The sequence below is a fragment of the Danio rerio genome, chromosome 24 (genome assembly GCF_049306965.1).
Source record: "Danio rerio strain Tuebingen ecotype United States chromosome 24, GRCz12tu, whole genome shotgun sequence".
In the NCBI taxonomy this organism is placed as follows: domain Eukaryota; kingdom Metazoa; phylum Chordata; class Actinopteri; order Cypriniformes; family Danionidae; genus Danio; species Danio rerio.
The window spans coordinates 9,557,501-9,573,659 of NC_133199.1; the positions used below are offsets into that span (position 1 = coordinate 9,557,501).

Genomic DNA, 16,159 nt, shown 5'->3' on the forward strand with positions numbered 1-16,159 from the left:
AACAACATATATTTGTTAATTCAGGATCGCACTTGGCAAACTCTTGACCAGCTTGGAGTGAAGAGGGAGCAAGAATTCATTCATTCTCATTAAGAGTTGAAGCATATTTGAGGCGGCATGACAGCCCTGGTGACGAAACGCTAAGCAACTTCTCTTATGTAACATTATGCAAATGAATCATAATGGGATTTAATCACATGACCTACGCCTCATGATTCAGTTCATAACTTCAGTAGAACTGGAATAAGGAGAAGCACAAAGCACAGTTGCTTGTCGACCTCCAGCAACGCTGAAATCACTGTCAGTGGGAAAGGCTTTCACTGGAGGAACACAAGGCCTGAAGGCAAAATAGAAACAAACAGTGTGTTATATTGATGTACACAAAATAAAACACAAGCACACCTGATGCTTTTTCCTCAGGCTCGGGGGACTACGCAAAAACACATACACACATTATTGACTTACTGTTGCTGAAGAAATTGATCATAGGGAGCTAAAAGCATGAAAAAGAAAACCTTGAATGTTGACTGAAACATGAAGTATTTCGAGCATGTGTGGAAATACCTTTATACATATGAAGTCAAAATGATTAGCCTGTGACAATTATATTTCCCAATTCTTTTTTTTTATTTATTTAGAGAGCCTTTTTTCAATGCCTTTTAAGGGGTGGTCCACTATGATGTCATATTTGAAACATTAGTTGATGTGTAATGTAGTTGTGTGAACATAATGTTTCTGAATGTAATACGCTTATAATAAGTTCAATGCAAAGGGAGACATTGGCTTTTACGGAGTTAGCGTAGCAAAGCATACAGCAAAGGAAGTTATCTAAAAATACATCCGGGCTAGTGATATCACAAACGCTTCAGGTTACGCGTATTCACCATGCACATACAGGCCGTGCAGCGAATGGGCGTGGCCTAAGGCGCTGTAATGTTATAGCAGAGAAAGCTAAAATGCCGTCCAAACACTGCTATTTCCACAGAGCTTCTTCTGCTTCTTGTTTGGGCTTCCAAAGGACACGACACAAAGACAGAAGTGCTTGCAATTTAGTTTATGTTTTAAAGAATTATTTAAAAAAGATATAGCTAGCATTTTACAAAGGAGAGCTTCCAGAATCCCCTAGTTCTGTGCTGGATACGGCTAAAAACTCCTCAATAACTAAGCTATATCGTTCTATCTCTCCTTTGTGTGATAAATGCAGAGGCGCAGTCAGGACGTATGGTTATATATTCTGGTCCTGTCCAGAAGTGTCTGAATTTTGTAATAGTTAGACTTTACTCCCAGGCTTTCGAAATAGACATTAAAATTGACGTGGAAATAGCACTGTTTGGATGTTCAGACCAGGCTCTAACTTGGCCTAAACATCAACATCTCTCCCTTATGTTTGGCATGGTGCATGCCAAGAGAGTGATTCTGATAGAGTGGAAATCCACAACACCCCCAATTTTTTTTGTAATGGTTAGCTGAAATGGTTTGTGCCCTCAAGCTGGAATGTTACGTTTCTCTAGATTTGGCAAACAGAATATATATGACAAAATATGGGGCCCCTTGCTTAGATGTATAGGTTAAGAATGTTTCTGTAATTTTTTTTTGGTAATAATTTTTTTCTTCTCTCCCCCTCCTTTTTACATGTTTTTACATGTTTACCTTTTTTCTATTTTGTGTCTTATTCCATTAGTCTGGCCGAGATTTTTTTAATTGTTTTTTTTTTTTTTTTTTGATGGTACTGTATAATTGCTGTATTGTTTGCTAGTGTTTTGGTGCATGTTCTAGTTAGTATCAGGTAATAACACAGAGATAATTTTGTTAACATATATACATGATGTACACTATTTGGTGTTATGTTATTACAAAAACGTATATATAGTAAAAAAATAAATAAATAAATAAAAAAAGGAGCAGCTCCAACCATAACAGACGAAGCTGTGGGTTATGATCCACAACCTGTAAGTATTTTTATTTGTTAAAATGGCTCTATTACATGCATAATTTATAATCAAAGTAAGATATATGAAAATATAAACACAAACATGCCTTAAAAATACACTCTGGACTAGATCCCACATTTTATCAAGTTTTGCAAAGTTCCCAGAGGTGGCATATCTACTTCTTTCCAAGTGTAAAGTGGTAAAGTAGAGGTAAAAGTCCCAGGAAGCCGGTCAGAAAAATAAAGGTGGGTCAGGGCATAAAAGACATTCGTAAACATAATAGTTTTAATAACAATTTTTTTGTTTATTTTATCCTTGCCAAGTCTCACATGGTCGCTCACTGAAGCTAAGCAGTACCTGAATGGGAGACCACATGGGAAAGCTAGGTTGCTGCTGGAAGTGGTGTTAGTGAGATCAGCAGAGGGTGCTCAACATCCTAAAGCCTAAATATATTGATAGGGACTCTAAACTGCTTTCAGGTGAGAAGTTAAACTGAGGGCCTGACTCTCTGTGGTTGTTTAAAAAAATAAAAGAGTAGGGATTTAACTCCGGCATCCTGGCCAAATTTGCCCACTGGAGTCCTAACCATCCATATATCATAATTGGCCTCATCACTCTTCTCCTCGCCACCAATCCACCAATGGCTGCCGTCGTGTCATCCAGGTGGATGAGTAAAGCCCTTTGAGAGCCCAGAAAAGCGCTATATAAATGTAAGGAATTCTTCCTCTTATTAATTATAAATTAGGTTAATTAAGACCAGCATGGTGGTGCAGTGGGTAGCACAATCGCAAGAAGGTCGCTGCATGGTTCGAGCCCCGGCTGGGTCAGTTGGCATTTCTGTGTGGTGATTGCATGTTCTCCCTGTGTTCCAGTTTCCCCCACAGTCCAAAGACTGTACAGAGGAATTGAATGAGCTAAATTAGCCATAGATTATGTGCGTGTGTGGGTGTTTCCCAGTGTTGGTTTGTGGCTGGGGGGGGCATCAGCTGCGTAAAACATGTGCTGGATAAGTTGGCGGTTAATTCCGCTGTGGAAACCCCTGATTAATAAAGGGGCTAAACTGAAAAGAAAATGAATGAAGAAAGTTTGGTTAATTAGGCAAATTATTGGATGAAAGTGGTTGTTCTGTAGCTAGTCGAAAAGAAAAAAATCTTAATGGTGCTATTAATATTGAAATTAACATTTTTTAAACTGGTCTAGCAAATACTGTGAAAATACCGCTGCTTTGTTAAATATTTAGAATGTTTAATATTTTGAAAAATTTGAAAAGAATTACAATTTCACAGCAGGACAAATAATTTTGAATTTAACTTTACAGTATATGCATGTTAGTGGGTTGTTATTTTCCCTTTGATCACGTAAATGTTTGTGTTTTGTAGATATTCAGTAAAACATAATTGTAAGTGTAGTATTGCTTTTATACTCCTAAGAAGTTGATATCAAATAAAGTAGGTTTTTGACAAAATTTCAACTTCTAATTCATTAGTAAAAAAAAATAATAAAAATAATAATAAAAATTGTGGGCGAAGTAGTGGCGCAGTAGGTAGTGCTGTCGCCTCACAGCAAGAAGGTCGCTGGTTCAAGCCTCGGCTCAGTTGGCGTTTCTGTGTGGAGTTTGCATGTTCTCCCTGCGTTCGTGTGGGTTTCCTCCGGGTGCTCCGGTTTCCCCTACAGTCCAAAGACATGCGGTACAGGTGAATTGGGTAGGCTAAATTGTCTGTAGTGTATGAGTGTGTGTGTGTGTGTGAGTGTGTGTGTGTGTGGATGTTTCCCAGAGTTGGGTTGCGGCTGGAAGGGCATCCGCTGCTTAAAAACTTGCTGGATAAGTTGGCGGTTCATTCCGCTGTGGCGACCCCGGATTAATACAGGGACTAAGCCGACATGAAAATTAATAAATGAATAATAATTGTTTGCCCCCTTATTGATTTATTTTTTGCATGTTTGTCACACTTTAATATTTCAGATCATCAAACAAATTCAAATAGTAATCAATAATAACACAGTAAACATACCATGCAGTTTTGAAATGAAGTTGAAATAAAAATGTCACAAAAAAGAGAAAATATTTTGATATTTTAAGTTATTTTGAACAGTCTTTCTATTTAGAAAGCAGCAAATTTCTGTATGTTAGCGATAATAAAAAGTGGCCTGACCAGTTCAATCTTACAACATGAACTCAATAACTCAATCTTTGAATGCGAACTACAGTAACTGGTTAATCAGAGTTTTAAAGCTGTCCCATATTCAGAGTTACACAAACACGCACACACACTCACAGATGTGCACAAATGCATATCACATTTGTCCTTTTAGCAGCTTTGATCTAAATGTCATTTCCACAGCATTAAGGGATTAGAACTGGCCGTCTGTCTGAGCGTTGCTCTTTTTGTGTGCATCATCTGCTTTTCTGTCCATCTCTTTCTCTGTCTGCTTCTTTCTCGAGGGTAATGGGATATAATGCATTCATGCCTTCAGCTTACAAGAAAACTCCAGCTCCTAGTGAGTACTTTAATGATTAGGAAGATGCTTCAAAACAGATTCCACCATTCTTCATCTGAATCGCGACTGATGCTTAACAGTGCCTTCAAAGACGAATTTCTTGTGCTTGCCAAAGTTGCATTTATTTGATTTGAAAATAAATAAAATTATAGATAATTATAATATTTATACAACAGTTCTGTCTGGTTCTCAAATCTGATTGGCTGATAGCCGTGTGATATTCTTCAGCACTCTTACAGCCTCTTCACTCTGGTGTATAACTCCTCCCACATAGAGTGACAGCAGGTCAATAAACTCACTACAGTTCGACAAATATTGCAGCTTTTGGACAACATAATAAACTTGAGGCTTTTTAGGCAAGAATGTAGTTGTTTAGATTGCAACTATGCAGTTTATATATAAGGATAGTGCCTATTTTAAAATATTTATCATTTCAGAGATCAGCAGCCATCAGCCTGTCATACTGAACAGAGCAAAGATGGTTGACTGCATAATAAGTCCGTGAGGGAGAAAAACTCTTTCTTTTTGCATTTCAAACTACAGCTGATCAAATCATTATAAAACAGGTAAGTGACATTCTAGGTCGATCTCTCACTTTTCTATGTTGTAGTGCTGTATTTATAGCATAGTAATCTACTAGTGAAATACTGGGAAATGTCTCTAGACCAGGGGCATAGATTTAGCATGGACAGAGGGGACGTGTCTGCACCAATATCCATCAACTATTGAAATACTAGCTCTAGAGTGACGTGTTTTTGAGCAACAATTTCCACTGTTCTGACATCAGCTGGAGATGAGAAGGAATGGTGGAAGAAATTACTTCCTCGAAAATAGTTCCCAAAAGAAATTTTAGAATCTCTGTGTTTGATTATCTTTTTTATATCCATGGTTATGCCGTCAAACTGTTGTGTAAACACTATCACAATTGTAGCAGTGTGCTATGGCTGCAGCGTCACACACCTCCCCCAAGTGCTGATATACAGCCATATCGCATTGCTACGAGTGTGATATTGCATTTATGCAACATTTAGAAGTTTTATATTGTATTTTTTTATCAAATAAATGCAACCTTGGCAAGCACAATAAATTTATTACACTTATTTTCTTACAATTTTCTTTTAGAACTTATTATTATGTATATATAGTTTAAAATATCATATCTTTTTGTGGCGAAGCTGAATTTTTATCAGGCAATACTCCCATTACTGTAAAATTTTTAAATAAATTTAATGAATAAAAAGTAGAAAAATATATATTCATAACAATAATACACTATTTACTTCAAATTGAAATTATTATTTTAACTGTGAGACATTTATATTTACAATCTATCACTTGTATTTATTCATAGAGAACACACAGGAAAAAAGCATTATTGCATTGTTGTGTCATTATTGAATGACTAATGACGTCTAATACTAAATAATAAATAAATGACACAATGTAAAAATTATATAACAAAAAGTAATGACAAGTGTTTTATGCATAATGGAAATCAGATTACTGGGTTTTAACAAAACATTTTTTAACTATTATCTTTAGTCAGTTTGATGTAAGTTGCCATCACTAAAAAAAAGTTACTTTGATCTGTGTATCCTTTACGTAAGAAACCATGTTTGAATTAGGTATTAGTTACCCCAAAATAATTTATCTTATGTTTGGAGGCATTTTTGGTTCTCATTAGGAATACTCCTTATAAATCATGATTAATTGATTTGTTGATTTATTTGATTAATTAATTGGTTGATTGATTAAAACCTAAGTTTAAACAAATTTAATACTTTTTATGTAAGAGTGTGAGGTATCTGCACTCTTAAAAATAAAGATACAAAATCTGTCACTGAGGTGGAACCTTTTCAAAAGGTACATTTTTGTTCTGAACATGTGAATAGCCAAAAAGTACAAATGTGTACCTCAAAGTACATTAAGTGTACAAATTAAACCTTAGAAGGTACAAAACTCAACCCTACTATTGCCCACCTGTTTAGTACAAACGGTTACCTTTTGAAAAGGTATACCACCCCAGTGACAGATGTTGTACCTTTATTTCTAAGAGTGTGTGGTCATTGCATTTATGCATAATACTACAGCTAGCACAGTTCAAGATTAATGTTTATGGAAATTGCTAAATGTGTGTGTTTTTATCTACATTTATAGTCTTGCAAATGTAGTAAATTAAGTTAAAAACCACCTCGTGAAGTCATTTATGTACTTGTTTTTATTACTGGATAGTCTAAAATTAATCCAATTCTGATGTTGAGTTAAATCCTGTTTATCCATAAACCAAATGATTTTAGCATTATTTTATTACATAAATTGTACGTGAGAGGTCTAAATTAGCTTTTAGTGGTGTATAATAGGTTGCGCGTTTCTTCAAAAAGCATGGTCATAACGATTACATATGAAAAAAAAATGCGGAGACAGAGGAGAGATGAAACAGATGCGAGTTGCGTTGCTGATCTTTTACCACACGAGGGCGAGATTGAGCAAAATCACAATGTCTGATGTTTAATGCCCCATGATTTAAGAGAGGCTTGACTGAAGGGCATGGATTGAGTTTTAGAGGAAAAGCGCATACACATGATCATTGCACATTTACACTTGTTAAATAACACTAGGGATGTTGTATACATTGGCCTTAAGAATTTTAGAATATGCAGTTAATATATATATATATAACTTAACCTGTAAATTATTATTAATTGTTACATTTTATTTTATCATTGACTCAGGGAATATAAATATAATTTAAAAGAATAGATTTGTGGTATATAAGAACATAAAAAGAAGAAAAAAAAATACTATCTAATTTTAATGCTATACAGTTTGCTGCAATTATAAATGTCTTGAGGTAGTTCATGTATGTGTGATTTGATTGGACAAAAAAAAAAAAAAAATCGCAGTACTGATTTCTCTAATCCCCATAGACAGGAAAAAATAAAGTAGTGACTGGGTGAAGGAAAGTAGTGGAGTAAAAGTACCAATACTGTACTATTAATTAATAGAGGCAAAGTATAAAAGTACACATTTTTAAAAGTACTTGGAAAATTACAATTCCTGAGAAAAACTAATTACAGTAATTTGAGTATTTGTAATTACACCATTGAGGCTATAAAATCACATTGTTTAAAGTGTTTATTTGAACACATCTATTAAAGACAAGGGCGTAGAGTTGCATTTGATATTGTTGGGGACTTTGCAGCACAAAAACTGAATCTCTCAAGTTCTATTTCAATATTTTAAAAACATAAATAAACAAATGAATAAATAAAATACAATTAATAATACAAAAAATAAAATTACATCAACTATATCTCATGCTGCAGAAAGGAAATTTACATTATTTTACTTTGCGGAAAAAATTAATGCAGACTTCTGGCAAAAGTGAGGCATGTGACGCAATAACCATTTTATTCTAATTGTTGTTTGGCAATTGAGAGATAATTATTTTATTTTAGAGGTTAAATTATTGGTTGGGACATTAAAATAATTCTGGAAATAGGCTGGCCTAGGTGGGGAAATGTCCCCTCCGTTAGTTGTCTCTTTGGACAATAATGCTAAAGTAAGTAGGCTATTTATTTTCTATCTTCGACTGGGTTCAACATCTCATCATCCACCTAGTTTATTTTTTCTCCCTTTGGTTTTAGTATCCTTTTTAAAGTTTCTCCCTTTTATTTTAGTATAATTTCCCTCTGATTTAGTATACGGGGTTACTCGGTTCAGTGTGATGGGAAGTCCCGCAGACTCGTGCTTTAGCCGGTACGGGAATCGGTGTGTTTGACGGATGTGACGGTGTGGGCCGGTCCCGTACCCGCCCGTGACTCAACTACAGCAGCAAACGAGCGCGAACAGCGACTCAGTGCAGATCCATTAGCTCCATTCACAGCCAAGCTGGAGTTTAACAGCAGATCCCGCCGATTCATTCAGTCGCTTTTGTCTCTCGTTCTCTCGCCGGTTACTGTTTACCGAAAATTGCAGGGTATGTGTGACTGCTGGATCCGCCGCCTCTGTGAGTACATGCACGCGCCTCTCTCTCTCTCTCTCTCTCTCTCTCTCTCTCTCTCTCTCTCTCTCTCTCTCTCTCTCGTCATTTGTTTGTTTGACAGTGTGATCGGATATGATGAGGGAGATCGTCATATTGTGCTTACTCATTGTTCAATGACTGTTGCGAGTCAGCATTCGTTTTATGAGCTTATTACGGTCACACATCAATATTGATCAAATAAAACATCCTAATTTTAAAATAAGTAATAAATAGTCATCAATAAATAATACAATATTTTAGAATAGGGCTGGTTTGGAATAGGTCTATATATCAATGATGATACAGGCCAGCTAAAGCAGCCTTAGTTTATTATTATAGGCCTATACATGTGGATTTAAAATGTCAAATAGTAGCCTAATTTAATATTAGGCTATTCATAATTAATAATAGCTTAACATTTGTATGTAATATTTATCAAAAAAAAAAGTCACTATATGAGTTTGTTGTGCTTGTTTGAGAGAGAAATGGAGGGAGAGATCCTGAACTCTGTCCAGCATCAGTCTATTTTGGTAGACTATGTCATGTGTGATATTAGGAAGCAGGTGTCAGGCAGGGTTTAAAAAAAAAAAAACACTAATAGACAAATAAAGCTCAGAGAGGTGAGACTACATGCTTATGTTTATTTTATGACGAGATATCCCATTTTGGTGTCCACCTTTATTAAATTGGCAAAAGTGATTTTACACTGCAAAAAAATCTGTAAACTACTGGACTGTAAAAAAAAATCCTGGTTGCCTTAATTTAAGCTGAATCAAATTAACTTTGAGTCCATTGAACTTATTTTGTTAAACTGACTTAAAACTGCTTGCATAACTTATAAAATCAACATGATTACCTTAGTTTAATAAGTGACAATGACCTAAAAACTTGTGCTGACTAACTGTTCATTTAATGTTTTACAGTGTAGTTTTTGTTTAATTTTTTATTCCCTGTTTATTCATACCTTTGAATTGCATTATGGGGCCTTGATGTTTCTTTCAACAACATTTAACATTAAAAAGTTTGTAAAAGTGACTTTTAATTATATTTCTAATAGTTTAAAGTAATAGATTGTTGCCTGGGCTGATGCTGTGCTGCCATTACGTTTTCTGTTTTAAAGACTTATTTCTTGATATATTATTTATGATATATTTTTTATTAAAATGTCAATAAAAGTCACTTTGAATTTTCAACATCAAATGTTGACAGAGCAGAGATTAATATCTCAATGCAATTCACAACCGTAAAACATGTGAATAAAAAAAACCCTGTTAATTGATATATTTTTACAGTGTACATAAATTTAATGTATATCCAATGCAAGCAAAGATTCTAGTTAAATTAAATACTATTAAAAATTGTAGTTAAAATATTACATGAATCACTAAAAATATTCTGTAAATTAACAGTTTTTCATAGTTTTACATTAATTTTGCATGTATTTGATTTAGAAAATTTCAAAAACTGACTTTTTATTGATATTCTTAATAGTGAAGTGATAATGGTCTGGGGTGTTTTTGGAAATCATGGTTTAAAAATCAAGTAATACATATTTTCTGTTACAGATTTAATTGTGTGTATGTATGTATGTATGTATGTATGTATGTATGTATGTATGTATATATATATATATATATATATATATATATATATATATATATATATATATATATATATATATATATATATATATATATTTGTTTAAACAATACATTGTTTAAAACTACACCACATTTTCATAGAGTATATGTTTTGTACATATTAACACCTAAAAAAAACAATTACCACATTGGACATTAGTACCTTTAAGGTACACTTAAGGTCCTAAGATACCGCCTCAGTGACAGATTACCTTTATTTCTGAGTGTGTACTAAAATGTCAATAAAAGTCGGTGTTAAACTGCAGAATTGACATTTTCAACATCAAAAGTCGACAGAGCAGACACCAAGCTTCCATAATACATAACCATAAATAAATGAAAAAGAGCTAAATAATATATATACTCAGTTGAAGTCAGAATTATTAGCCCCCTCTTTATTTATTTATTTTTTTTAACAGAGCAAGGAAATTTTCACAGTATGTCTGATAACATTTTTTCTTCTGGAGAAAGTCTTATTTGTTTTATTTCGGCTAGAATAAAAGCTTTTAAATTTTTAAAAAACATTTTTGGGACCAAATTATTAGCTCCTTTTAGCAATTTTTTCCCTCTATAGTCTACAGAACAAACTATCATTATAGAACAAGTTGCCTAATTACCCTAACCTGCCTAGTTCACCTAATTATGTCTTTAAATGCCACTTTAAGCTGTATAGAAATGTCTTGAAAAATATCTAGTAAAATTTTATTTACTGTCGTCATGGCAAAAATAAAAATAAATAAGTTATTAGAAATAAGTTTTTTTTTAAACTATTATGCTTAGAAATGTGCTGAAACAGTCTTCCCTCCATTAAAATAAATAAATAAATAAATAAACAGGGGCACTAATAATTCAGGGAGGCTAATAATTCTGACTCTAATTGTTTACATATTTTATTTATTTTTATTTTTGCATTGAAGAGTACTTATTTAACTAACTAAAATTAAAGAAAATATATGTGGTAATCATGCTGGACATTAAAAAAAAATAATAATAAATGCAACCAAAGACATTCTAATAGAATTATTGTTTTGACTATTGAAAATCCTTTATGTCTTTGATGCTTTGTCATTTGTTGTAAGCAGTAGACATGATCCAAAAAGTAGTGGTGTGATTCTCCCAAAAGCAAAACTTCGAAAACTATTAGCATGGGTGTATTTTTCATAAGAGCCCACCCAGGATTCAGCGTGAGTACTGCATAAGCGATCCCATTCATAGTTTAGCTATCCTGTGATGATCCCTGCTCTCTATAAATAAAAGCTGTTGCTGTGTTTGTGTGTTCCTAGTTCAATACAGAACATGTCATTAACATCTACAAGAGTGATTCTAGTGTTTCTGAAGAAAAACATAATGTTCTGACATTGAGTTGTTGTTGTTGTTGCGGGTCAAGATGTGTGCTGTGCTGAACAAATAAGTGACTTGAGCACAACATTAGCTACGTTTAGCCTTTGAGGTGCAGGATGCTGCTGTTGCCGTGGCAACTAATCCATTTAAACTGTTGTCCTGGGGAACCGAGGATGGGATGATGTCAATGAATGATCATATGGCACTCATGTCATACACATAGATGCCTCCCTAGTGTTTATTTTTTATTTAGCTCTTCGTAAGGGATATTGGAATGGTCCAAGCTGGTCCATGAACACAAGTTGGCTGTGTCATCAGTCAATGTATGAATATCTAGTCATCAGATGTTTTTTTTTAAGCTATAGCGCAATACAGCAGCAACGTTACAACATTAAATAATTACCGCATTTTTAGAAATAAAGCTTTGCACCTAAAAGGTCCACAGTTGTACATTAAAGGTGAAAATCAACACCTAGAAGTAATAAAAAGGTACTACTAACCCCAGTAACAGTTTTATATACCTTTATTTCTGACAGTGCATATACATATTTTCATCCTATTTAATGATGGCAAGAAATTAATTAATGCTTTAATTTTCACTCGGCTTGATTATTGCAATGCTTGGTTCTATAAGGAAGTTGCAACTGATACAAAATGCAGCAGCCAGAGATTTAATTAAATAATGAAACAAGAGCATATTACACCAGCATTAATAGAATTACACTGGTTAGCAGTGCACCAGAGCATAGATTTTAAGATCCTTATATTATTTTCCTTCGTACATTTCTGACTGCTTATCAAAATATAATCCAAATCGTTTGCTACGCTCTTCTGGCGCTGGATTTTTAGAATTTCACTGTAAACCTGATGTGATCTGGCAGCACTTCATTTATGCTTCACAAATTTGGAAATGTCTCCCAAATGAAGTGAAAGAATCCTCCAGCATTCATGTTTTTAAAAAGTTAAGAGTTAAGACGCATCTTTTTAAAGTTGCGTATGAATATAACAGTTTGTGAAGTGTATGCGTTTTATGTAAATTGTGTAGGTGTATGAATGTATGCATGTACGGTGTGTGCATGCATATGTGAGGACTATTGTGTGTGTGATTGTGCGGATATATGCATGTACGTGTACGCTTTTATCTGAGTATGTATTTGTTGTTTATAATGCTTTATTTGTCTATACATTCTTTTGTGGTTTATTTTAATGCTTGTTTGTTGTTTGTGAAGCCCTTGGAGTTGCATGCATTTAGGAAAAGTGCTATACAAATAAACTGTATTATTATTAGCCCTGATAAGTTTCCTATGCAGAATTTTTTTCCTTTCTTTTTTTTTTTTTTTTACAACCAGAGGATGTGCATTGCTGTGACAATTTGATAAACTCTTTCATTTATGGCGTTAATCATGGCAGATAGTTTACATCTCTAGCATATTTGTTCTCATATTTGTTTCCTTTTTTGTTTGTTTTTTAACATAGATATTTTTTCTTCATTTTTTAGGTTCAAATCAAACTTATTTTTGTAAATAAAAACTCCAGAGTATAACTATATTTTCTGAGCTTTTTCTAATAAAAAAACTTTAGGGATATTTACCCCTTTTCACTCAAAAATGAGCAGTCTGTCAGATGAAGAAGAGCCGGTGTCAAAGCTTCAATTAAAAAGAAAGTTTACTGAAGATGGTTTGCACTTTCATCAGCAGAAGCCAGCTTCACCATTTGCAAATGAGGTCGTAAGCCACTCTACTTACAATCTTAAAACATCAACAATTACACTCTCACTTAACGTCATTAACTGCGTGATACATATAGGTGTTTCAACCTGATTGGTTAAAACACATATAGGCTTGTGCGTGTGTACAATCTCAAACATACAAATGTCAGACAGCCACTGACCCCAGAACGGTGAAATGATCCAAAAATATATAAAACACTCACACAAAGTACAATCTGTTTCTTACCCAAGGCTGAGTGTACTCTCAGCCGTCTTTATCAAAAGTGGTTCAAAACCGCTACAATACATCCAAACTTGCAGCGTACATACAAAAGAATTAACTTTAAAATATTTAACACATATAAATGGCAGATATCTCAGAAAACATCCATTCATTCATTTTCTTTTCGGGTAAGTCCCTTTATTAATACGGGGTCAGCATTGTCCAGCAACATCCATACACACTCATACACTACGGACAATTTAGCCTAACCAATTCACCTGTACTGCATGTCTTTGGACTGTGGGGGAAACCGGAGCACCCGAAGGAAACCCAGGTGAACGTTCGAAGTTCGAAGCAGCGACTTTCTTGCTGTGAGACAACACCGCTGCGTTGCCTAACTCAGGAAACAGTTGTTTCCAATTCTTTAAAAGTCCAGGTCCACTAAGGAGGTCTCCATGACCACTGACTTGGCTGGGTAGATCCTGAGGAAGCAAAACATTTGGCATACAGAAAAGCAATCACACATCTATTATTCCAGTTTTACTCTGAAATGGGATGACACTAAGGTCATCATATAGGCTAGACTCTTCATCATTCAACTTCATTAATAATCATAAAGTCATAAGGATATGTGTAACTCCATCCTGGTAAAAAGCTCAAATCTGCTGGAATAATTAGATTTTGCTTAAAACTGTTACACTATAATCTAAAACTGAAAACAAACATATAAACTAAACAAATGTATTCACAAAATAACTGAAAATAAAAATTACTGAAACCGATTATATACAGTTGAAGTCAGAATTTATAGGACCTTTCTGTTTTTAAATATTTCTCAAATAATGTTTAACAGAGCAAGACAATTTTCACAGTATGTTTGATCATATTTTTTTCTGAAAAAAAGTCTTATTGTTTTATTTTGTCTAGAATAAAAGCAGTTATTAATTTTTTAAACACTATTTTAAGGACAATATTATTAGCCCCTTTAAGCTACATTTTTTCGATAGTCTACAGAACAAACCATCATTATACAAGAACTTGCCTAATTACTCTAACCTGCCTAGTCAACATAATTAATCTAGTTATTAAGCCTTTAAATGTCACTTTAAGCTGTATAGAAGTGTCTTGAAAAATATCTAGTAAAGTATTATTTACTGTCATCATGGCAAAGATAAAATAAATCAGTAATTAGAAATTAGTTACTAAAACTATTGTTTAGAAATGTGTTGAAATCTTGGGGTGGGGGGTTGGCTAATGGTTCTGACTTCAACTGTAAATGAATTGAATAACAATTTGAAAATGAGATTAAAACAAAAAACATTTAAAGCAGCGGCCCCAAGCTCAATTCCTGGAGGACCGCGGCTCAGCATAGTTTATCTCCAACCACCTCCAACTCACACCTGCTTAATAGTCTCTAGTAATCTTAAACACCTTGATTAGTTGGATAAACTGTGATTGATTAGGGTTGGAGCAAAACTGTGCAGAGCTGCGGCCCTCCAGGAATCCAGTTTGAGACCTTTGATTTAAAGAATACAGAACTAAAAACCTGAAAATGCTGAACTAAAGCTTTATAAAGTAGTCTTAAAGTAGGCTTTTTTTTTTGTAGTCTAATCCAAAAAAGGAACCATATACATCATGCTGGTATTTATTTCGATGTTCTCCTGTCCAATAGGAGAGATTTTTATAGAGATTGTGTAATGAAAGTGTGAACCAGCTGACTCAGAATGCCAAATTTGGCAGCAGTGATATCAGAAACAAGCCATGCAGTGAAGTCGATCAATACAGACACTCACTTATAAGCGATCTCATCCTTATTGATTATACTGTTATTACACAGAATCAGACGACTTTCATATTGATTTTTTTAATAAAAGTCCTCTGCAGTAATAATGAAATAAATCAATATTTTTGAACTCCAAGCTGATATTATGAAAAGAAAGTCTGTCATCTTCCTACACGCAATAGCATATACAATTGTTTAAATAATAAGTAAATATAAATATAATATAATATATTAATAAAAAATATATAAATAAGCCTCCAATCCGTTAGACATGCAGAGTTTTTAGTGAAACGTTCCGATACTGAGCACTAGATGGCGATATCATATAACGAGAGAGTGGAGAAAGCACGTGTTATAAATAACATGCTGCCTCCATTAAAATATACCTGTCAATCATTACAGAAAGACACAGCATGTCAATGTTTAAAGCATTGTTTTTAAATATTAAAGTCTACAAATATAGTTACTATAATACAACTGTTTTGTTTTTTTTAGGTTATTATAGAATCATATTAGCTTCTATATTTATATTGATATATTTTCCGTTTTATATTTAAGTGTAGTGTCACTTTGTATTAATTGCGTTAATATTTATCTGTTGATTACATTAACTTAAGTTTTTGCATTTTAGCACATTACGATTTATTTCTGTTTGCTGCCAAGTCAGTGTTTTAATTTATATTTAGTCACTTAGGTTACAGATTGTCTTTGTAATTCAATCAATGCCCAAGAACAATATGATTTTCTTGATCATCAAAGCATCATTGTATAAATATGTTATTAGATGTGCTGTAGGCTACCCACTTCACATAAGTGATAGAAGTCTATTCAGTGTATCCAGTGCAGTGAATTTGAGTTGCTTCTAACTTTGAGGTGGTTGTAATACTGTTGTCCTGGTCTGTACATTTTCTAACCAGGCCTCTGGTCTGAAAGGCTTTATAATGAAAACATGTTAAGTAACTATAGGCAGGGAGTAGTTGGTAGTTTGTGCCTGAGGCCTGTTGCACAAA

General features: G+C 33.8%; 1 protein-coding gene and 1 long non-coding RNA gene across 33 annotated transcripts in view; one reads left to right on the top strand and one right to left on the bottom strand.

Annotated features, from left to right (window-relative positions):
• Nucleotides 1-16,159, top strand: part of dlgap1b (discs, large (Drosophila) homolog-associated protein 1b) — a 235,535-nt gene that overhangs the window by 171,754 nt on the left and 47,622 nt on the right. The window lies entirely within an intron of this gene.
• Nucleotides 1-16,159, bottom strand: part of LOC141380822 (uncharacterized) — an 81,717-nt gene that overhangs the window by 875 nt on the left and 64,683 nt on the right. Inside the window, exon 3 of the long non-coding RNA XR_012399714.1 lies at nt 1-337. This exon is cut by the window's left edge and continues 875 nt beyond it. This is a non-coding gene — a long non-coding RNA (uncharacterized lncRNA). The remainder of the gene's footprint in view (nt 338-16,159) is intronic.